The 23,869-nt window shown below is 34.5% G+C and overlaps 1 protein-coding gene across 2 annotated transcripts in view; it reads left to right on the forward strand.

Annotated features, from left to right (window-relative positions):
* The window catches only part of LOC105230098 (putative uncharacterized protein DDB_G0274405), a 115,433-nt gene that overhangs the window by 45,318 nt on the left and 46,246 nt on the right, over positions 1-23,869 (forward strand). For both annotated transcript variants that reach the window (XM_049458066.1, XM_049458065.1), the window contains exon 2: positions 20,478-20,552. The gene's annotated coding sequence lies outside the window, so the exon portion shown is untranslated. The remainder of the gene's footprint in view (positions 1-20,477; positions 20,553-23,869) is intronic.

The raw sequence follows: 23,869 nt of genomic DNA on the forward strand, positions 1-23,869 counted from the left end.
TTCACAATTCTTTTTAATTTAATTTAATTCTTTTAATCTTTTTAAGCGACCTTGTTTGCTTCATGCGACATTTTGCTGTATCTGAAATACAAATACTTTGATGCCTTAAAATTAATTCTCGAAACTGCAATAAAAATTAAGGTTCTTGACCGCAGTAAACGCTCTCATAATTAAGTTATAAGGTCCTTATTAAAGAAGTAATTTATATTTAGAATAATTCCGTATCCACAAATTTTATCAAATCATCGGAAGCTTAAAGTAGGTACAGAGGCTTGAAAAGCGTGAACACTTGAACATTGACGATAACGACAGGGCGATCCAAAAAGGATATTCAACTCATTCTGAATTAAACAAAGGAATAAATAGAATCCTCTTTTTTATAATTTTTCCTCATTAAAGAAAGAGAAATATTCATTTTAAGACGATTAGAGCATTATTGCACAGTTAATCAATGGTTTCTCCTTAAAAAGTTCTTTGCCGCTTTTGGAGTAACTTCCTGCCATAATTTGTATACTGAGTTATTTATTATAATTGTTGTTTTAATAACTCACATACACACATACTAACATAAGTACACTGGTTCATTATAATATGTTATTCAATCATCCATTATACTCAATTCTAAACCAATTATGTGAATACTACAGTTCACTTATATGTGCAATATTTGTATGTACATATTTTTATATGACTACTTTGTATGTATTTATGCAGGAAAACAATGAATACGTAAAATACTACAATATTTCTAAGCAATTATTATAATTATATAAATGCAAATATCGACAGCAGTCATCTAATTGAAATTCAACGATGCAGAAGCTTTTATACGCAATAATGCAAAGTCTAGGCAGGGACTCTCAAACTGTTTGAACGAATTGTTTAAATATTTAAAATCAATATAAAATATTTTTTTTAATTTAGTTGCAACTTTGCGTAGAAAATACAACTATAAATCTGCGATTATGTAATTTTTTTATAAGGTTTCAATTCGAGATTTTGGATACTTTCTTTCTCAATATTTGAATAAAATAAAAACAAATTTTTTTTTTCATAAAAAAAATATGAAATAATTAAAAGGTTTTATTAAATAAAGGTTATTTTTCGTTAGTTAAAAAAATTAATTTATAATTAAAAAATTAATTAAAATTGATTTAAAACTAAATTTTTAATTATTATTAAAAATAATAAAATAATATGATTAAAAAATTACAACAAATAAATAATTATCTCAATATGATAATACTGTAAGAATTAAAAAATTAATTAAAATTAATTTCAAATTAAGTTTTTAATAATAAAAAAAATAATATGTTTAAAAAACTTACAAAAAATAAATAATATTTTTGGTTACTCACAAAAATATTTGCTATACTTTAAGTTTTGGAAAAATCTATTTAACATTTTTAATTTTCATATATTTTTATTAAACAATTATTAGCTATTCTTAGATACGTTTTAATAATTACTTAAAATTTAAAAAGAAAAAAATAAATTCTTAAATTAAGTCAATCCTCAATTTTCAAAAATCCGCTTCACTTTTTTTATTCTTTTAGTCTTTTTATTAAAAAAAAATTATAAAAAAGGGTACTTAATTTTTTTCATTTCATTACATGCATGTAATTAATTAATTGGTAATTGGTAATTAATTAAATAAATATTTTTTTGTAAATCATTTTTTGTTTTCAATTTTTTGTATATTATTTTTACTGAAAAATAAATTAATTTTAATTTTTTGTTTTAAATATTCACAATATATACTTTTTGTAATTAATTATTGTTAATTATATTTTTATTATTAATAATTTTTTTCTTAAAATTATTTTTATTTTTTATTACAGTTTTCTTTAATTAAATTCTTATATTTAATATATTTTTTTTGAAAATGTCAATAATAAAATGAATAATATTATTTTTATTAATTTAAAATTCTTAATTAATTTTATTTTTTTAAAATATGTCTTTTTTATAAACTAATTATCTCTTAATTAAATTATTAAATTTTTAATTTTAGTCATTTTTCTGAAAATGTTCATTTTAGTACTTATTATTTTTAACTAATGATAAATTTAATTTAATTTTAATGTTATTAATTATTTAATTAATTTCATGTTATTATATATATTTTTTTATTTTAATTAATTATTTTTTAATTAAATTTTTGTTTTTATGAATTTTTTCTGAGGGTGTCAATTTAATATTTTTAAGCAAAGAAAAAATTAATTAATTTTAATTATTTTTTTTTTAATTATTAATTAATTTTTTCATTTTTTATTCAATTAAGTTTTTATTTTTACTCATATTTTTGAAATGTTAACAATAAAATGTGTTATATCATTATTTTTAATAAATGAAAAATTAAATAATTTTTAATTTAATTTAATATATATTTATTTATTTTAATTAAATTTAACTTTATTACCATTATTAAAAAAAAAATTTATTATTTTTAATTTTTTTAACATATACATATGTATGTATACATTTTTCTCAATTAATAATTTTAAATTAAATTTTTATTTTTAATAATTATATCTGGCAGTCTTAATTCTACAATTTTTTCACAATTTTTTAAAGTAATTGAAAATTTAATTCAATTTTTATGTTTACCTTTTCAATAATTTTAAATTAAAATAACAATAATATAAAGGAAAGTAAGAGCTAAAATTGATTATGAAAAAATCTACTGAAATACCCTTAAATATTTGTCTGAGAATTTGAAATAATTTTTTTCGAACTTCTTTTAATTTGTTTCTCGTAACCTCAAATAAATTTTCACACGAATCGGTGAACCCGTTTGTGCCAACCTGACCCAGCAGCATTGCTTATAAAGCCACTACAAGCTCGCATGCACACACACACATACGTGCCTAGCGCATTTCTATGCTGTAATTGCAAATAAGTTGAAATAATAGGATAACAGCAGCAGATAATGACTGGAAAACAAAAAACGAAAGCAGCAATTGTTACAACAACAATAGAAATATAGTGTAAACAAGTACTCATGGCAAATACAAAACTAAATTCATACATACAAAAAGTGATACTTAGCTACATATGTGTGTGTGCGCAAGTGTTTGTTGAGTTGTGAGGAAAAATCAACAAGAAAATTTCACTGTCAAGACACAAACTAAGTTGGTTTAATGATTGTCAGCGCGCTAGTATAAGTGCTGAATTATAAAGAATACCGTTAAGTGCATGCAACACAACAACGCTGCATAGCAACAACAAAATAACAAGCAATAGCTCTTTCAAAACAACACTTTTTGAAGGAGACAGAGTAGTGCTTCCGCCCTCCCTCCTTTTGAAAAGAAGGAAGAGAAGCTTTCAAATGCTTAGAGAGAGAGAGGGAGAGCGGTGGGGGTGCGCTTACTTGTAGACGCATATAAAATTATGGTGCATTATATAAGTATGCATATGTGTATGTATGCAGTGCCACACTTGCCACCTAAAACGACTGAATGTAACAGGAAACGGTTGGCTATGATGGTGTGAGCAACAGCAGTCGGCGGAGAAGAGAGCGGTGACAAATGGCGCTGAAGTAGATGAGACGACGGCAGATTGCCTTTGTAACAATGAAGTGTAGCAAATTGTCATGCAACATTATTAACAGGATACTGCAGCAGGCAGCGTGCAACGTGCGCGTGACGCCTGAGCCGAGCCGTCAATGTAGCAAAACTAGCAATTATATTGATGCACATCACAGACGAAAATAGAGCTTGAAGAGCTGATGTAAAGCCGTTGACGAGTAAGTAACCCAGACAACAGCTGCAGCCAACAACAGCAACATTGCATAGTGACAGCGCAACAAGACAACAGTGTGGCAAGCACAAAACCAACAACACATTTACATGAGGCTGCCTATATACTATACCTGTGATATGGAAGATTTGCCTTGTCTTACTTCTCAAATTGCCATTATATTTATGTAGGTTCCCATTGCTTCTGGCATCACCTTCTCCACTTGCGCTACTGTTGTTGCAACATTACTTTGCTGGCTTCAAATATATTCAATTACCTTTCGTCACGCGCACTTCTCTTTCATGCAACAACAAAAATAACCAGAGCAATTTTAATAGTAAGCGACAGTTGGTTAAATTATTATTGAAATTGCTTGTTGCCGCAGCACATAACTGTTTATGCAGCCGGCTATTATCATAATTAATAAAAGCCATTTGCATTCAGGACTTCAAAAGCTCACTTCGAAGGACTTAATCGGTAGTGTATGAGAAACAAAAGAAGAATGGGGTAAATCCGGGTACATGTACTGGTATACTGAGCACACCCAATCTGTGAAGAAACATACGGAACTTGAGCAACTTGTTTCACTTATATGTATCCCGTTTTTTTAAACAAAAATACTCCTTTATTCCGATTATACCACAGCCGCAAAGATATGTAAAACGAAGACGAAATACCTGACCACCGAACCGAGACTTCATTCTAAAATTATGGTAATGATGAGACAGTTGGTAAGGCACCTATAGTCTTTAGAGACCGATTCTGAGAAATTAGCAATATCTTGCGAAATGGAAAATGGCGTGTGAAAATTTCCAGATCGATTTCACACGGACTGAGGGACTTCTTCTTCTGCTTTATTGGCGTAGACACCGCTTACGCGGTTATAGCAGAGTTTACAACAGCGTGCCAGTCGCTCTTCCTTTTTTCTTGTTGGCGCCAATCCGGGATTCCAAATGTAGACACTTACTTTTCCACCTGGTCTTTCCAACGGAGGGAAGGTCTTCTTCTTCATCTGCTTCTCTCGGCGGGTACTGCGTCGAATACTTTCAGAGCTGGAGTGTTCTCGTCCATTCGTCGTAGCCGCTGTCTCCTAATTCGTTGAACTATGTCAATTTCGTCGTACGAGTATATCTCGCTCATCGTTTCATTGACTGCCAATGGACCGTGTGGTTCTTTGCTGTGGACCCCACATATTACCAGAGGAGTTACAGGAGAAGAAAAAGATTTCAAAAATTGTTACTGGAAGCAAATATCGGGGATGCATCAACCGAAGCCTTTTCTTGGAGAAGGTGTACAACCAACGAATTCTTCTCCCAAGGGAAAGATCTACTATGACCATGACGAAAACGCATTGTTCTTGATAAACCCGCAACCGCAAGAAGAAGGAATCAGAATATAGGGGCATTATATTTACTTAAAGCATCTTATCTGGTTTCGGGACGAAGCCGTTGGAAAAAGGGGCGGTAAGCTTTTTTACCGATTGAATAGAAGTTAGGGGGCAAGTTTGGGTAGCTTCAGACTAGCAGACCACTGTAGCGTCTTTCAAGCGTACGTGGCTGCCATTCAAGCAGCAGTAGATATACTCTGCAGCTTCCTTCAGAGAGGTGTTCATTCACTTGGACAGCCCATTGGCTATACTGGCTCTGAGCTCCAAACTAGTCAAGCAGTGCATGATCTCAGTAGTTTTGAAAAACATTAGTAGTATCGTATGGCTGCATGGTCACAGTGGAATCGCTGGAAAATGCAAAGCCGATGAGATGGCTGGGGCACCTTTTCCTCAAATTCATCCAGTTGGAGTCGAAACGGTACTCCAATGCCTGGTTGCACAAAAAAATTTTAAAACTAAATTTAAAAAAAAAATTTAAACAATAAATTTTGAAAAAAAAATTTTAAAAATGAAATTTTTGAAAAAGAAACTGAAAGATTTTTTTTTAATAAAATTTTTCGAAAAATAAAATTTTTGAAGAAAAAAGTTTTGAAAATTAAAAATTTTGAAAAATTAAGTTTCTAAAAAAAAATTTAATGAAATTATAATAAATTTTAGAAACATGTAAAAAAATTGCTAAAAGGTTATGTTATGCCAACTGGAATAATTTCAACAATTATTTTATTTTGCATTTCACGAATATCTCTTACCACAGAATAGATCTCTCACAAATGCTTTTTGTAACGTGGTTGTACAACAACTCCATGATCATTAAAAAGATATTTAGAATTTAAATAAGTACAGCGTATGGGAAACAGACAGATTTATTTCTATGGAGAGGAACATGCAACAGACACTGGAGCAGCAAACAAACACACCAACAACATGCATATGTGCCACAAATCTAGACGGTCTGACACAAAAACGAATAACAGGCAGACGCTGACACATCTATGGAGCGTAATTCAAGCGCCACGGCCATATATCAATTCACAGCAATTTTATTTTACAAGCGTGCAACACAAGATACAACATGCCTCCACATACACATGGAGGCATAAATGCAACAAGACAGACATATATTCATATATTTGTATACAAAACGTTTAATTAAATAAAAATAGAAGCTATACGTGTGTGTATGTGCGTATGTGTGTTTGTGGATGGAGCTCATGGAGCCGAAAGAACTGTTTAAAGTAAAGCATTATTAATAGCAGACGTTGCACGCGTAACACCCACTCCATTTTTCAAGTGTGCACACACACACATGCATTTGCATACCAATCCATGTGTGCGTGCGTCGTGTTAAAGCACCGTACGCGCTTGTAATGGGGGTTTGAGACGACAAAGTTAATAAAGCATTTAACGTGCCACATCTGGTGTGCAAATGTTGCGTTAAAGCAGCTACAGCCATAATGATCGCGCCACAGAACACATACATATATAGTACAAAGAGAAGAAAAATTAAAAAAGCATCATAAAAATGTTGAAAAGAAAGCAGTTACAAAAACAAATAAAAACGCAGCATTTGGCAGTGGCAATGAAGCAGCGCTGTTAATAATAAAATCTGTGCATCTGTGGCACAAATGTGTGGCACAGACGCGCTACATCAGCAGCTGCTGGAGATTTACTTCACATTTTTTATTATTTTTTTTCTGTTTGAATACAATAATTTTAGTGGCGGAATTTCATGCCACAAAGCATACTCACATATGCAACCATGCCACAACTGAGCGCTTTCATTATTCAATTAATATAAAGTGAATAAGCGGCGTAATAATAAAATGCATAAATTTGAAGGCAAAATGTGTGGAAATATTGATTTTATAGAGTCGAAGTTATACTGTGGGGTCAGCCGTATATAAAATTTGTACAAAACTTCTAAAGGTTTAGGTATTGATATCCGAGTCTTTTAAGTAGAAGCAGAGAAAGACGATTCCAAAAAATTGAAAAATTTTCTTCGAAAAAAGAAAGGAGAAGAAGAAAAGGAAAAAGCGTTCAGTTCTGCTGTATAACATTTCAATGGAAAAATCCATGGGCTATCATCGTAAAACCCATTTTTTGGCAAGATTTGTCTTTTTTTATTCAACTCAAAAACCCGTGATTTTCAATAAAAGCGCAATAAGAGTTTTTTAAATAAAACAAAAATGGTTTGGGATATCAATGAAATTCTTTATTCCTGTGAAAGTACATTCAATGCCATTATGTATGGAACTCGATTTGCAGAAGTCCAGACGCTGAACCCAATTTTCGAAGGTTCTCAAACATAAATCAGCCGATACTGTTGCGATACGATGTTCGTACGAAGTTCATCAATCGTCGCTGGCTTGTTAGTATAGACTATAGACTTGACGTAGCTCCACAGAAAATAGTCTAACGGCATCAAATCGCACGACCTAGGCGTCTCATTGAGTGGGCCATTTCGTGAGATAATACCTTCACCAAACTGAGTTTTCAATAAATCGATTGTGACCTTCGCTGCGTGGCTTTTGGCGGCGTCATGTTGGAACTACATATTGTCCAAGCTCATATCATGTAATTCAGGCGACAAATATTCGGTTATCATTGAGCGGTAGCGATTCCCATTCGCTGTAACGTGTCGGTCTTGATTATCACCCATACACTAATGTACTTGTAAACCGCACCAAACCGTAATTTTTTTCGGAACATAGCGGTGACTCTTGGAATACGTGTGGATTGCTTTTTGATGAAGCCATTCAGCTAGAAATGAGCCTCATCACTGAAGATGATTTCTCGATGAAAATGCGGATCATTTTCGAGTTGTTGCTCATGCTTCAGTTGTTGCGTCAATTTGATCTTGTAAGGATGTTGGCCAAGATCTTTTCGCAAAATTCGCCATAACGACGTCACAAAGATGCCCAACGCTTAAGAACGACCTGTGAGAGACTGATTTGAGTCATGCTCAATTGATGCGCTAGAGGCTGCAATATTCTCAACACTACGGGCACTTCTTTGTTCTTTCATTTCGTACTGTGCCTATGGACTCAAATTTCTTCATTAGATGCATAATTGTTGACCTGACAGGACGATTCTGACGACCATAAATTGGATGTAGCGCTCTTAAAGTTTAGGCCACAGAGTCTGAATTTCGGTAGTAAATTTCAACAATTTTGACTCATTGTTGGATGGTATATTTTTCCATGATGAATTGAACTGAACTTACTGTAGAGAACTGTCAAAACAGCGATAAAAAATATAGCGTCGTTTGCTGTCCCTATTGGTCTATATTTGTAGCGTCCCTATTGAAAAACCCATTACATTATCGAAATAAGGGAAAGAATAGATTATATCGTCATTTAAGAAATTTTGGATACTTAATGCTTCATTGCTGGAATTATACATACATTTTCTGATTTTATTTTCAAAATTACGCAAAGTTTTTCATTATTACAAAATACTGTAAATAAACTGGCTTTAAAAATATTAAAGGTACTTTTTTAGTATACTCTCTCAATTTGTAACGTTTTATTAAGGAGTCACAAATATTTTCGGATATCAATCTTAGTGAGATATCTCTTATACTGACATTTTGATTGCAATATACTATAAATACCAAGGGAAGCATATTCATTCTGAAAAACCTTAGGTTTGGCATACGTATGGAAGAGATTAATTCCATTTTCGGCGCTAGGCATAATGATCAGATGCAATTATGTATATAATATTTATCAATTATTGTTGAATATATGAAGATTTAGTAAATAAAATTATGCTAGATGCTGCGTATCCATTTTTGAATACAATTGCAGGGAGTAGGAAGAGTACTTAGTCTTAATGTACATATGTAAATTACACTCCTCTATCGAAATCTGATCATTAGGTGAACGACGCTTATATACCCTAATGGAAAATATTGTAAGGATGTAAAAGTAAACTTTAATAGGCGTGCTCTAAACTCATATATTGGTTGTCAAATATCTCCCTTCCGCCATTTTGACTTTTGAATTTCGCGGCTATGTATAAAGCGTTACAGAGCTCGTTTCTGGCAATACTATACATCTTTGAAAGGTCTTGACATAACCTACAAAACGACGTTGTGCATAAATAATTTGGATATTGCGTTCAACAGTTATAGACATAGAGTTCACTAACACCGAAATTCGCGTTTTTTAAGTTTTCCTTCATTAAAGGCAAATCCGCCAGAGAAACGTTCCGTGAGATGAATGGTGATTGAGTGATGGTACTCTATCACTTCGAACTGCGGAGAATTGTTTTCGACGATTCAGAGCGGGTGAAAACACGACACCATGGATAAGCCAGCCGGTGGAAGACCAGGAAAGAACTCGACCCATTTTTGAAGCGGTTAGTGACTGGCGACGAAAAATGGATCACATACGACAATATCAAGCGAAAACGCTTGTGGTCGACGGCCGGTGAATCGTCCCAAACAGTGAGCAAGCCGGGATTGACGGCCAGGAAGGTTTTGCTGTGTGTTTGGTGAGATTGGAAGGGAATCATCCACTATGAGCTGCTCCCATATGGCCAGACGCTTAATTCTACCATCTACTGCAAACATCTTGACCTCTTGAAGCAAGCGATCGACTAGAAGCGTCCAGAATTGGCCAACTGGAAGGGTGTCGTGTTCCACCAGGACAACGTCAGACCACATACTTCGTTGATGGCTCGTCAGAAGCTACGGGAGCTCGGATGGGAGGTTTTATCGCATGCACCATATAGCCCGGACATATCGCCAAGTGATTACCACCTGTTCCTGTCCATGGCGAACGCCCTTGTTGGTGTAAAGTTGAACTCAAAAGAGGCTTGTTTTAAAGTGGCTGTCCGAGTTCTTCGCAAATAAGGAGGGGGGCTTCTACGAGGGGGGTATTATGAAGTTGCTGTCTAGATGGAAACAGATTATCGAACGAAACGGCGCATATTTGAACTAAATCCGATCACTGTAACACTTTTTATAAAGCATTGAATAAAGAGCAAAAAAGCGGAAGAGAGATATTTGACAACCTTATATGTACATTGGTTTTACTTTGGTCTATCTATCCATCCCAGAGATTAAGTACAATAGTAACCCTCTTATCTACCTAAATAATAACACACGGGCCAGCTTAATAATAACTAGTTGGGCAGAAAAATAAAAAAACAAAGTTTAAAACCATATCTTAAAGGTACCTTTATTCAGCATTAAGCGTTTCTTTAATACTATTTCGATATAGTTATCTATCTGTCAAACCACCCTCGTCTATTTCGAAAGACTTTAAGCTGCTTATCGTAAGCAGATAGACACGCATAACAATGTGTCAATTAAGTTTCTTTTCTTTACAAAACGTTCCAATTTAAAACTTTGCCTAAAATTACAACAACAAAATTTGTGCAATGTCCACCTATGACCTTCGGAGAATTTGATTTGACGATTTTTTTGCTGCAAAGGGTTATTGTCCTTTAAGGATTTGTCACACGCCACTAAAAGCTCCCAAATATTGTCCAATTTTAAAAGAGAATATCTGCAAAAAGGTAAGCGCACAAAGTTTTTCTATTAGCATACAAGCTTGAGCTGGTTTGGTATTAAATTGTTAGGTAACTGGTTGGATTTCACAAATTTTCCGGATTTTGTCACTTTTTTCACTTTTCGTTTGTGTCCGATTTTTCCATACCATGCCAGCAATTTCGGTCAAACAACGCAAACAAATCAGTTGCAAATAACTGGACAAAGAAAGCAACTAAAAGTAAAAAGAAAGTAAAGTTTTTTTTCTACAACATACAACAAAAACAAAGACATTTTTGCATTGTGTTGAAAATAATAAATTTTACGTTATCAGGCAGGGCAAGTTTTTTTGTGCCACGACACTTTTTGCAACCAACGCAAACACTCACACACATGCAGTTGTTGTAAAGGCATTTTCATGCATAGATGTGTATGTGCATATGCATATATGTATGTGTGTATTTACAGTTGTATGTATATATGTGCTTGTATCTACAAATAGTTAAACAATCGGCAAATATAACAATGTGTACGCTCTTTATCCACACTTTGTTGGCATTTATTTGCATATTTGTTGCACAAAGTCTGCCAGCAGAAATAAATAGAATAATGTAATGCATTTGAATATAAATAAATTCAGTGAAAATGGTGGAAGAATTGGTAGACAGCAAAGAAAAAATGTGTAAAAATGTGAAATCACAATAGAATTGTACGGAAACACGAAGCCAAGGCAGAGAAAAATAAATGAAATTAGCATGAGAGTGTGGGAGTGTATGTAAATGCATGTTTGTGTGAATATATACATATTTACATATGTATGTGTTACAAGGTTCCTACACAAACACACTTCCTTGCACTCACACACATAAGAACACACAGAAACATACACATACATATACATTTGCATACTCCTAATATATTCCGTAACATTTCCGTTATCATCTCTCTCACTGTATTCTTCCCAGTTTCTTATTTGTGTACGCTCAACTGTTCGGCGCGCTCTGCTCTGCTGGTCATTTCTAAATTTAATTTTACATACATTTCATGCCGTTTTTATTGTAGCCATACACACTTCATTTCCTTTTTCCAGTTCGTCGCATTTTTCCTTTCGCCTGTTTTTACTTTTGTTGTTGCATGTAAAAATATTACCAGCATCACATTTGCTACTACCGAACTACCGTTACGCCCACAATTTGTGGATGTAACTCAGCGACATGCGCCAATGCATTTAAAGCACAAATACTAACTTTATATTGCCTACTTGTAGGCGCATTGCACTATTTGCTTTGCCGATTGTTCGCTTGCAACAGAATGCAGCATGAATGGCCATTTCCATTTACACTTGAATGGTTTTTAGTGCCAATACATGCGTTTATTTATATGTGTGCTAGCAAATAGCGAAATTAAAATACATATTTACATACATATGTGTATGTATTAGTAATAATATGCACATATGTACGCACACAATTACAGTTGTAGAATTCTGTTTTTACAATCGAGTATATAGTATAAAATTTAGTTGCCCACTTTGTTGCCTTGCTGCACTGCATTCAGAAAAGCGCGTATTTATTACTTTCTCAATAATGTAGACATGTAAAGCTAGTGTTCGGAGTCCCGAATTCTACGCGGCTTCAGATTTACAGGACTTTTGAGATTCACACACTTAATTTCAAATATGAATTCAATGAGGTACTAAAATTTCATATAACAAATATTCGGGATTGTAAAGAAATAATTTCGGGATCCCGGAATTTTAAAAATGTTAAATATGTATTTAATTTATTTAATTTAAATGTGAGTGCCGTAAGACACTAAATTAGATAAAAACAATTTTTGGTATGTAAATAATTTCGGGATCCCGAAGTTTTCAAATATATTAAAAGTTTATTTCTTTCACTTAATGCTCGTATGTTAGTCTACTGAGACTATAAACTTAATTTGAAAACTTTCGGGATTGTAAATGAATAATTTCGGGATCTCGAAGTTTTAAAAAATATTCCATTTACAAAATTTTAAGTAATATTCAGAAATGTAATAATAACATACAAAATTGAGTAGAGGCAAATTGTTATGGCAAGCGCCTGAAAGTAGACAAAGTGTTTACTTTAAAAAATCCCGAAAAATATCGGGATCCCGAAAAATTAATTTTTACATAAAAACGATATTTTATTTTTCACGAATTGAACCCTAATTTTTCAACCACAAGCATTTCCGTTGATAAAATTTTTTTAATAAATCCCGAATAATATCGGGATCCTGAAAAATATATTTTCCTCTTAAACCGAAACCAAAAGCTTTTTTGTTGATTTAAAAAAATATTAGCGAATTCCGAAAAATATCGGCATTCCGAAAAATACTGTTCTCATAACACCGAAAGACCGAAATCTTCTTATATACAAATTGTGCGCTAAATTTCCAACGGGATGCATTTACACTGAATTAATAAAAATATGTACATACATATGTATGTATATTAAAAAATAAATATAAAAAAATTCCCGAAAAATATCGGGATCCCGAAATATAAGTTTTCCCATAAAACCGAAATTTTCGTATACACTAAAATATTTCACATACCAACCCTCACCGCACACGTGCACTACTCTTCTTATTTTATGCATTGCCTACATGCCGGCGCACTACCATGAAATTCACCGACTTCACTAGCGTTCGCGTAGCAAGCCTTACATAACTGTTTATGGAAAATATTATTTTCTTGTTCTTTTTCCTGCACTGTTATATTTAGTATTTGCCTGCGTTGATCGCTCAACCATCCGACATGCGCTCTATTGATGTTGCCACATGTGCAACATCATCAATGTGAAGAGGTAATGGCTGCTGAACGGCAACGTAATGCATTTACAACTTACGGTGGGATGGTCAGCTGCACTAACATGTATACGAATTTGTTTTTTTTTTCTTTGGTTGTTGTAGGGAAATGAGTTTGTATATGTTCATGTGTGTGTATGTAAAGAAGCTGTATACCTGTATATGAATATGTATATGTTCGCATATACTTAAGTTGCTAATGGTGTTGTCCATCACTACCTTAACCTAAGCACTTCTCATCGGGCCACCTCACGCTTTTTCTCGTTCTCTGCATCTCCTCTGCCCAACTTGCTTACTCCCCACTTTGACGCTATAAATCACAGCTCGGCGACAGTTTGTTGACTGTTATTGCCTTCAAATGAAAATATGCACTAGTAATATAACCATTCTGCCGGCAACAATAACGCTGTAGTAACATCTTATAACAGCAACAACAACAAAAACGACAGCAGAAGCGTATATTGCAATTGCATTTAACAACTACTTTCCGAGCTGTTACATTGTGATGACAGCATGAAAAATGCATTTATTAAAGTGCAAAATACATGGAGTGCATGCCAGTATAGAGCGCAAGATGAATTCGCTTTCGGTTAAGCATTCGTTGCTTGCTGAAAGAATTTCCATGCCACCTTAACATTTTCGCAGAAATTGTGTAAAACTGAAAATATAATCGCATGTTAGTGGAAAGACCTTAGCTGTGGTTGCATGTGTGTAAGCGTTAAGTATTTTCGAAAGTAAGAAAAATAATTTCGGGATCGGGTTCAAGTTCGAGATTGGTTTCGGGATCGAATTGTTGCATTTGTATAAGCGTAAATTATTTTGGAAAGTAAGAAAAAAATATTCGGGATCGGGATCAAGTTCGAGATAGGCTTCGGGATCGAACGGTTGCATGTGTATAAGCATTAAATATTTTCGAAAGTTAGAAAAAAAATTCGGGATCGGGATCAAATTCGAGATTGGCTTCGGGATCGAATGGCTGCTTGTGTATAAGCGTTAAATATTTTCGAAAGTTGGAAAAAATTTTTGGGACCGGGATCAAGTTAAAGATTGGTTTCGGGATCGAAGAGTTGCATGTGTGTAAGCGTTAAGTATTTTCGTAAGGAAGAAACAAAAATTTCGGGATCGGGATGAAAGTTTAAAATTGGTTTCGGGATCGAATTCGGGACTGCTGACAAATAACGACAATAATATCAATAATTATAATTTAAACGATGTTTATTAGTTGATATAATTTTTTTGAATTATTTCCTGGCAAAGATCGCCTCATTTTCGTGATGAATAAGGAAATAAGAATAAAAATCGGATATTGAAGATACTGACAAATTGAAATTCAGTAATTCTCATAACTTTTATTGATCCAAGCAGATTTTTTCGAGAATAAAACTATCACGCGGAGCTTCTTCAAACTATCCAGTTTATTATATTTCAGAAAGAAAAAAGTTTTCTGAAGAGAAAAAGGAATTTTAATGCGTATAGATTTCCAGAAAGGATATCTAATATAAAGATATATCACCATCTTAGAACAGGTAGTTATCAGTCCAGACTATAAAGTTTATGCATAAGAAAATACAAACCAAGCTCCCGAAGTTTCTGAAGAGTGACTATTGATGTGTACGGCCTGGCGTGCTTCAGACTGAACATAATTCCTCTCCTAATGACTAAAGCTAGTCGTTTCTGAGCGACTATCTAATTGTTAACAGTACATGTCCGAATTAAGAGTGTGGACTTAGGGGAGTAGCTCATAGTAGATGATACCCTGCCAATCTCACCAAACACATACCAAAACCTTTCTGATCGTCAGTCCTGTCTTGTCTGAACGTCAGTGCTTTCTTGATCATTTCGTTGGCTCACGGCGACTGGACCATATTTATTCCCGTTTCGATTTACTTGTCATCACCAGTAACCAACCGCTTTCCAAATAAATCGATTTTGTTGCGATAATTTGTAGGAGAGAATTGCGGAATTTTGTTTGTTCAAATACCATTATACTGAATCAAGCAATCACAAAACCGTCTAAGGAACTCTTATCTCTTTAGCGTCATATAGAATAAGCCGATCGCTTGTACAAGGCGAGATAAAGATTACTAGAGCTATATATTGAAAAAATTATGGATATTATTATTCCCTTAAACCTACAGGCTGCTAAAGCTAAGAGGATTTTCAGCAATATTCTACCAGACGACAGTTCCACCTAACCTTATTTGCTTTACTTTTGTGCGACTGTTAGATGATGGAATATTTTTGCCTCATATCCTACCATTCTGATGCCAGACAAAGACTCAGAGAAACTTGCTAGACCACTTCTAGTACTAGTTTAGATACTTTAGTTACTTAGTCTTCACAATCTTAACGTTGGCTTACTTTGCACACGCGATCCGCTCAACTACAAAATGGTTATCAGAAAATTCAAGCTGACTAAATCACTCTTCAAACAATTTTCGTCACCATTACCCACCATTATTCATTCACATAAGAGCAAAATTCATATTTATGCACACTCTAATAGAGTCTTATTAAGACACCTTCAATTAAATTCCACTAATTAACCTTAATTTAAAGTTTGCGTGCAATTCCTGGAACTTCATTGCATATTTATAGGTAAATCGCTGGAATTTCCCCTTAACACAGCAACCATAAAGCGGCTGTCTCGAGCCACTCTCTAATGCATTTGACCCAAATTGAGATATTTGCTGAGATGTTGCACCGCAAGCAACAAATACCGGCGTTTCGGGGCAAATATTCACCTGCAACTCTCTACGAATGTGTGCCAACATAGTTGCACCTACGCAAACATGCCACACACACACTCAACCCACCCAATCACTCGCATCCTTAGTGCCAAATTCGCCTATAAGCTCGAAGCTATCTCCAAAGCCACCCACACCACTCGCCTCTGGGGCAACCAGAATCCACTGTATGGTACTTAAATGAGATAACTTGCCAATAAATTCTTAAACTTTGCACACAGGTCGAGCGAACAAGCAAACGAACGGACGTTTTTTGTTTATGCCACACTATGAGGCTTAAAGCCACCTATGCAACGTGGCATGCCGCATACCACAGCTGACGTGCATAGCCATGTTTTCATTGTATCCTTTGCATATTTTGGCAACGACATACATGAATACCGGCGCAGGTGTGTGCATGCATTTGTTTCTGTGGGTGTGTGTGTGTGTGCAATGCGGCAACACGACGCCATGATAAACTAACTATTAGAAAACTGTCATTATGCAAAATTTGATTACCACGAAAAGTTCATAAATGAGTTGAGCTGGTATATGAGCACATTTTACGACATGTATAAACGCCTTGTAGTGTCTGAATATGTAAATGTGAGGATTCTTTAAACTAGCAGAGATACCAGTTGAAAATACTTCTTGAGCTAGTGCCTTTTGTTCAGTGTACTGGTTCTAACTTCAACTGTATTCAGAAGTAACATTTTCATGCAGATAAAGTCCAATAATAGAGGTTGTATATAGTAGAGCACTTTCTGGTTAAGGCCAAATGGACAATTGGTTGTCCGGCACTTGTGGAAATCAAGGCAAATATTGTGAATCTAGATATAATTCCGCATATCCTCACCGGAAAAAGTATAACTGTTTGATATCTTACGATCTTGGTGGCCAATCAACTGGTCCGAATCGTCAAATTATCTGCCTACCGGAGTGTTCTTTCAATAAATCAATTGGTTGATGCGATGTGTGGGAAGTGGCGCCGTCTTGTTGAAACCAAATGTCGCCGAGATCACGAGTTTCAATTTCAGGTATCAAATAGGCGGTTATCATGGCACGATATCGGTCGGCATTGACGGTTACGTTCTCACCGGCATAATTTTGGAAGAAATATGGTGCGATGATTGAACCTGCCCACAAAACACACGAAACTGTTGTTGTTTTCTGAATGAAATGGCAGCTCTTGAATCTCTTCAGGTTACTCTTTGTCCCAAATGCGGCAAAAAATGCTTGTTTACATACACATTGGTCCAGAGATGGTGTTTCATCGCTGAACAAAATTTGGCTCGAAAAAGTTGGACCTTTTCAAGAGCTCATAGAGCGAAGCAATGTCGCTTGGAAAGGTCGAGCGGTTTCAGTTCTTGCACAAGTTACTCTTTCAATCTAATAGCTCAACGCAAAATGCGCGAAATCGTTCTATATGTAAAGCCGAGTTGCGGCAAACGGCGCCGAATCGACTCTTCACGGTCTTCGTAAACACTCTCAGCTACGGCTGCCATATTTCCTTCATTGCGTGCTGGATGTGGTCGGTGCTGGATCTCAAGATGAGCCGATTATGTTGACCATAAGTTGAGCGAAGAGCATGGATGGGCGGACCCCACCCCCTAATAAAATCGGATGATGGCCCCACCAACAAAACGGTTATGTTAAACACTACAAAATGTGCGATTAATCACTGACTAAATGCATCGCGACATAAAATTTTTCATCCAGGATGGCACAAGAATGTGCCCTCTTTTAAATAAAATCACATAACTCGGGATCTCCTCGATCCATTTGAACCGAATTCGCTATATAGCCTTCAGCTTTCTTATAATAACCCTATGCCACACTGTAAAAAATGGAGGCAATTGGATTACAACCATACCTACCTCCTATATAACACATTTGTCTAATTAATATGTCAGAATAAAACTTTTAGAAAAGAAATTTTCAAATTGAACCAAAACTGTTCAAGTCCCTAGGTACCTAGGTAAAACGTGGACCCTAGTATTTTTAGTTCATGTTTTAACGAAAATATCGGTCAATATACATACATATGAGATATATAACAGAAATTCAGAGGGAATCCTCTCCTGATGATAGTATGTCTGAATGTCAAAAATGTGCTGAATTCGCTCAACACTTCCCCCCTTATACCTAATATAAAGATTTTCGAACTCGGAATATCGGAATTTTCGAACATCCGGCTGTTTTGCTTCAAATAGATTTGAGATATTATGTGATGTAAAATAATGAAACACACGGATCATTTTATTAGTATGTGGCATGTTAATAGAATGTATTAATGGCATAAATAGATAAAATCGAGTGGCCCCTACCCCGTTATCCTATCTTTTACCAATAAATTTTGCCAGCACTTGAAGGAATTTCCCGGACTTTGATTCTTGCAAGTTTCAAGAGTATACAAGTATGTACTGTTGCACCCGAACTTAACTCTTCCTTACTTTCTTCTTTTAAATACCTAAAGTTCAAATTTAATTTACATACAATATTTCTTATACTTTTTACAATAAATCGAATCACCAATGTACTATGGTATACGCGAGTATGTTTCAACAAAATCAATTTCACGTCAATGGCATTTGAGAGGAAATCAAAATGTAAAATAGGAACTCATTTTGTATAAAATCCTTGCACTTGAAGTGTGAGCACCGTTATTATGGCGCTTGAATGGTGATATTCGCTGCGAATATGAAATCGAAAAATGTGTTGCACTGGCTGTTGTTGATGTTGTTGTAAAGTAGTTGCTACTGCCACATACATTTGTACTATACTGTGTGTTGCTACCGTCAGGCTTATTGCGAGTGATTTCTGCAATTTACAACTGCGTTGCATGCTGTTATTGTTGTTAGTGCGTCTACATAAATACATATGTAAGTGCATGCATATATATATGCATCTGTAAAAGTACATAAGTAAGCCGTTACATGTTTGAATGTAATACGATTGTGCGCTTTGCCGTCAGTTGCTGACAGTTTCATTGAAAAATTTTGACAGATGTGCAACAACAAAAGCAAGCGTGTCGAGTTATAGAGCAATTATGTATACAGTCTCTCTAAAATGCATTTCATAATGCTGTGAGCAGTAGTTATTAAAAATAAATATACTTCAGCATAAATTTTTTCGAAAATGGCATTTTAATAATTTTCTCTACGAAGACAGGCATGATATGTCAGTCAATCGAGTTTTATGTCAAAAAAGAATTTCCACTTTGTTTTGAATTTTTTTATGTTTCTAAGTCAATTTTGTGTCATTTTCATTGGGTGTGTTTTTTTAGGTGTCGAGTCCCAAATCCACTGCACAATATCTTTTTCATTTAAGCTCACCGCGTCTTAGGCTTAAAGGCCGCAGGTCTCATAATCGCCAACGTCAAATATAAATTGAGTACATTGTCATATGAAAAAGTTGATAATTTGTCTACTAATCTGTTGCTCTCGATAAAAATAATATATTCAACTCATTTGTCGGTTGCTTACTCTCCGCTACGGAATCAACGTAGCCATTCTGACCTTAATCAACTATACAAGTATTTCGTATTCACTTTCTGAGAATCAGTTATGACACATTTTATATGAGGAAATCTTTTTTTATAGTCGTTTGACAAAAATTCCAAAAGTTCCTTTTAGTTTTTTCACTAGCTTTTCGGAGCATAAACCATAAAACATTAAAATATTGCAATCTACAAACTGTTTCTATACCTTTCTCCACAATATGTCAATCTATATCTTCACGACTTATTTATTACATATTGATTTTAATGAAGAACAGTACATGAGTAGCTCATGTAATTTGTATCATATAATCTGCTTCTATTGCACAGGTATATGATTATGCCAGTATTTTTGATTTATACCAGTTGCATGTTCGATTCGCAGTATTGCAAACTTTTGACAGCTTGCAATTATATTTATAGTAATACTGAAAGCAAAATGTCAGTCTCAATTACTTATACCAGTTATTTGTTCGATTCACCACTTCCATGTTCTTCATATTTAGAACAAGAACGTTGTTACACTTTCAATTTTAATACATCAATGTACGTCTGTAGCCCATGAAATTTGTATAAGCTCCTTCTATTCCACCGCTCTAAGATTATACCAATATTTCTGATTTATGCCAGTTGCATGTTCGATTTGTCAATACGCAAATTTATTTTATTTTTTTTTTTTATCAAAGAAAGCATATTATTATATTATATTTTATATAGATATTTATTTAATATTAATTGACCAAATTTTATTTACAGTTATATATCTAAAATATTATTTTTTTTACTATTTTGCAGACAACGCTGATACTGTAGCGATAGCTGCTCGTTAACGGCGAGCATAAAACTGGGCATTCCAATTAAAAGCAAAATGTAAGTCAATTTCACAATTGTACCGTTAGTCAACAAATGGCGATTTCAAAGCAACTATCTGCTGTATGTCTCTGTGTATGTGTCAGTACTTGTACGTATTCCCTCGAAAACCGCACTAAAATGTAAGGGTTTTTAACAAGGAAATCAACAACAAAAATTCTAAAAATAAAAATTAAAAAATTCATAAAAAACATAAAATATTGCACACTAATGCGCATTCGCTGTAAGCATAGGCAGCGGGACGATCGACCATATTTTATTTAATTCTTATACCCTGAATAGGCTATGTCTATCCGTATATACGCGAACAAGTCCCTCATTTTTCGAGATATCGAACCAAAATTTTGCAGACAGCCTTTTCTCCAAAAACAACTGCTCATTTGGAAATACCGGCGATATCGAACCATTATAGCATATAGCTGCCATACAAACTGAACGTTCAAAGTCAAGTCTCCGTATGGAAAACTTTTTAATTTTATGAGATATATTCACAAAATTTGGCATAGCTGATTACTGAATACAACTCTATAATCTCCAAAGAAATTATTCATTTCGCATTACTATAGCATATAGCTGCCATACAAACTGAACGAACCGAATCAAGTGCTTGTACAGAAAACTTTTTCATTTGATGAGATATCTTCACGAAATTTGGCACAGCTTATTGCCTAAGACAGCGCTTCAATCTTCAAAGATAATGTTCAAATCGGATCACTATAACATATAGCTATCATACAAACTGACTCATCAAAACCAAGCTAAACACCTTCTGTATACCCTTTCAAACCATAAGAAATGTGCATATGAAGGGTATTACAGCTACCATGAAACCGCATTTTTCGAATTCTGATATTTTGCGCACTTAAAGGGACTGGAGTGCCGCTGAGGCGAATAGCAAACGCAAACTCCGCTGCCGCCAACTAAGCCGCTCTCAGTCAGCTGAAAAATAATTGCGTACTTCTAATAGCGTTCATGCATAAATTTTTGCGCATTTCATTTTTTTTTTACTTTTTTGGTGTTTTTGCTTTGAGCGCAACAATAATAATGGCGCTCAACATCAGACACTAGATAATTTGTGTCAAAAATGGTTTTTATGCGGTTTCTCAATGGCTTTTATACATAACCTATAAAATATGGCTTGCAAAAAATATATATAAAGTGCTAAAAATATCTACGCTATCTTATGTAACGTGGTAACAAGTAGGTGAGTCAGCAAGCGCGCGTTGCGACTTCTTAATTGCTCTTTATCCTGACTATTACCGAAGCTAGCCTGTCATCTTTTGTGCCACAAAATACGCAACAAGGCATGCTTTGGCATATATTTAACTTACCGCGCTTTTAATTATGTAAAAATGGGCTAAAAAAATTAAATTTGCCCAACTCATTTGCAGGCTGACAAAAACCGCCTTTGCAGCTTAAGCAACGCCCGCACACCTTCCTACCACAACGTCAACAAATTTGTTCTTATTTCAATAAATTCTTCAGAGGCTTTCGCGCTCAATACCCTCAACCAGCTTTTTTTGTTGTTTTACGCCTTTGTTGCTTATGCTTGCCGCCGTCTTATACAACATAATACAGCACTCCGCCACTTTTGTCTTCGTGACTTTTGCGGCGCTGCCGGTTTGGTGCTTGGCATGAAAAATGCGCGGCTTTGTCACTCATTATACAAACTAGGTACGGTTATATATATGTTTTTGTATGTGTGTATGTAAGTGCATGGCATCTCAATTAGTAGTTAACACTTCCGTCAGCCATGCCCACTTAGCCCGCCCTCTCGTGAACTGTTTGTGAGCGTTAGTTCATTTAAATTAATTCTTACCCATACTTTGTGTTTGAGCAGGCAACCACAATTACTTAAATTTTGTTTTTGTTGTTGTTGTATTGTTTTTTTTTCATTCTGCTTTCTTTGAACCAGCTTCTTGTGATTATATACGAGAAACTTGAATAAATGTACTGCAAAAACTACAACTACAAATATATGTATTCTAAATGTATGTATGTTGGCACTCAGCGTCACACACACACCCACGCACCTAAACACATATACACGCCAGCTTCGTCAGCTTCAAATTTTACGCCAACTGCCCTGCTTCTTGCGCTCCCTAACTGTTTGCTGTTCCTTTAAGACTCTTGAGTACTGCAGTATTTCATTATTTCTCGCACAACTACAACCCTTTTTGCAATAAGCACTCATTTATACTCACACAAACACACATACATATATTTATATAAGTGCTACTAAATTTTTTCAATTACTACTTTTGCGCTAAGTTGTTACTTTTTGCCATACCTTGCCACCTTCCTTTTTCATTTGCCACTTCCGCTCCGCCAGCATTTTTGCTTTGCCAAAAGAAATTTTCAACATTTCGCTTCTTCTTTTTGCCTTCTGTTTTTTACATTCACAAATTAATTTTTTCTGCTTTTCTTTTTTTCTCGTTTTCCTCACTTTTCCGTTTTTTCATTATGCCTTTTTAATTTTCTTTATTTTTTTGTACTTTTCTGCTTTTATTTTGGCACTCTCTTCGTATTTTTTAGTTATCACCAGCCATTAAAATAAGTATGTAATAACTAAAGTGCAAAAATCGTCTGTTTCGTTCAGTCATCCATCACTGGCACTCTATTTTTTCTACTAAAATTCAACTTAAGTCTTTTTTAAATATTTTTTAATCATTTTATGGTAGTTATTTTTATTTGAAAGGGTTTTTATTTTCAAGCATGACTTAAGAAAACGTTGGCTCAGCCAATAAATGGCTGAAAAGCTGAAGTAGGCATTATAATGTGCTCTAAGTGAAGTCCCTGGTACATGAGGGTAGTTGGAGCAGTCAGTGAACTTTTTGTATACTTCAGTTCGTCAAAAAGTATTTTGTTCCTCAGTGTTTCTTCCTCTTTAGCTTAGAGTATGTCTCGCACAAATGTATGTAATGTATAGTTTCCACTTTATTTACTTCCTTTGTATAAGGTATTCTGAATTCGTAGTATTATTACAGTACCGTTGTCATGTTGCCAGCATATATCTGTCGCCTTAATAAAGAGAGTATTCCGTCGCCTTCTCTGTATGAAATTTCTCTTTCCTCAATATGTACAATATCTCGGGTAATATTCTCTAGCAATTATTTTTCTAATTTCTAGAAAAAACATAGATTAAATGCGTAAAATCTTACCGAATAATAAATCGAAGAAACAACTGGCATAAACTGGTATAAGTAAGACTAGTAAGCAATTGTGTTATTAAAATGAGGTACCTTTATAAAGCCTTACATTTACCATACCTTATTGCAAACTACTAAGAACTTTCCACAGTTCTGACACTAAGCGAA

Source organism: Bactrocera dorsalis, chromosome 5, assembly GCF_023373825.1.
Source record: "Bactrocera dorsalis isolate Fly_Bdor chromosome 5, ASM2337382v1, whole genome shotgun sequence".
NCBI classification, from domain to species: Eukaryota; Metazoa; Arthropoda; class Insecta; order Diptera; family Tephritidae; genus Bactrocera; species Bactrocera dorsalis.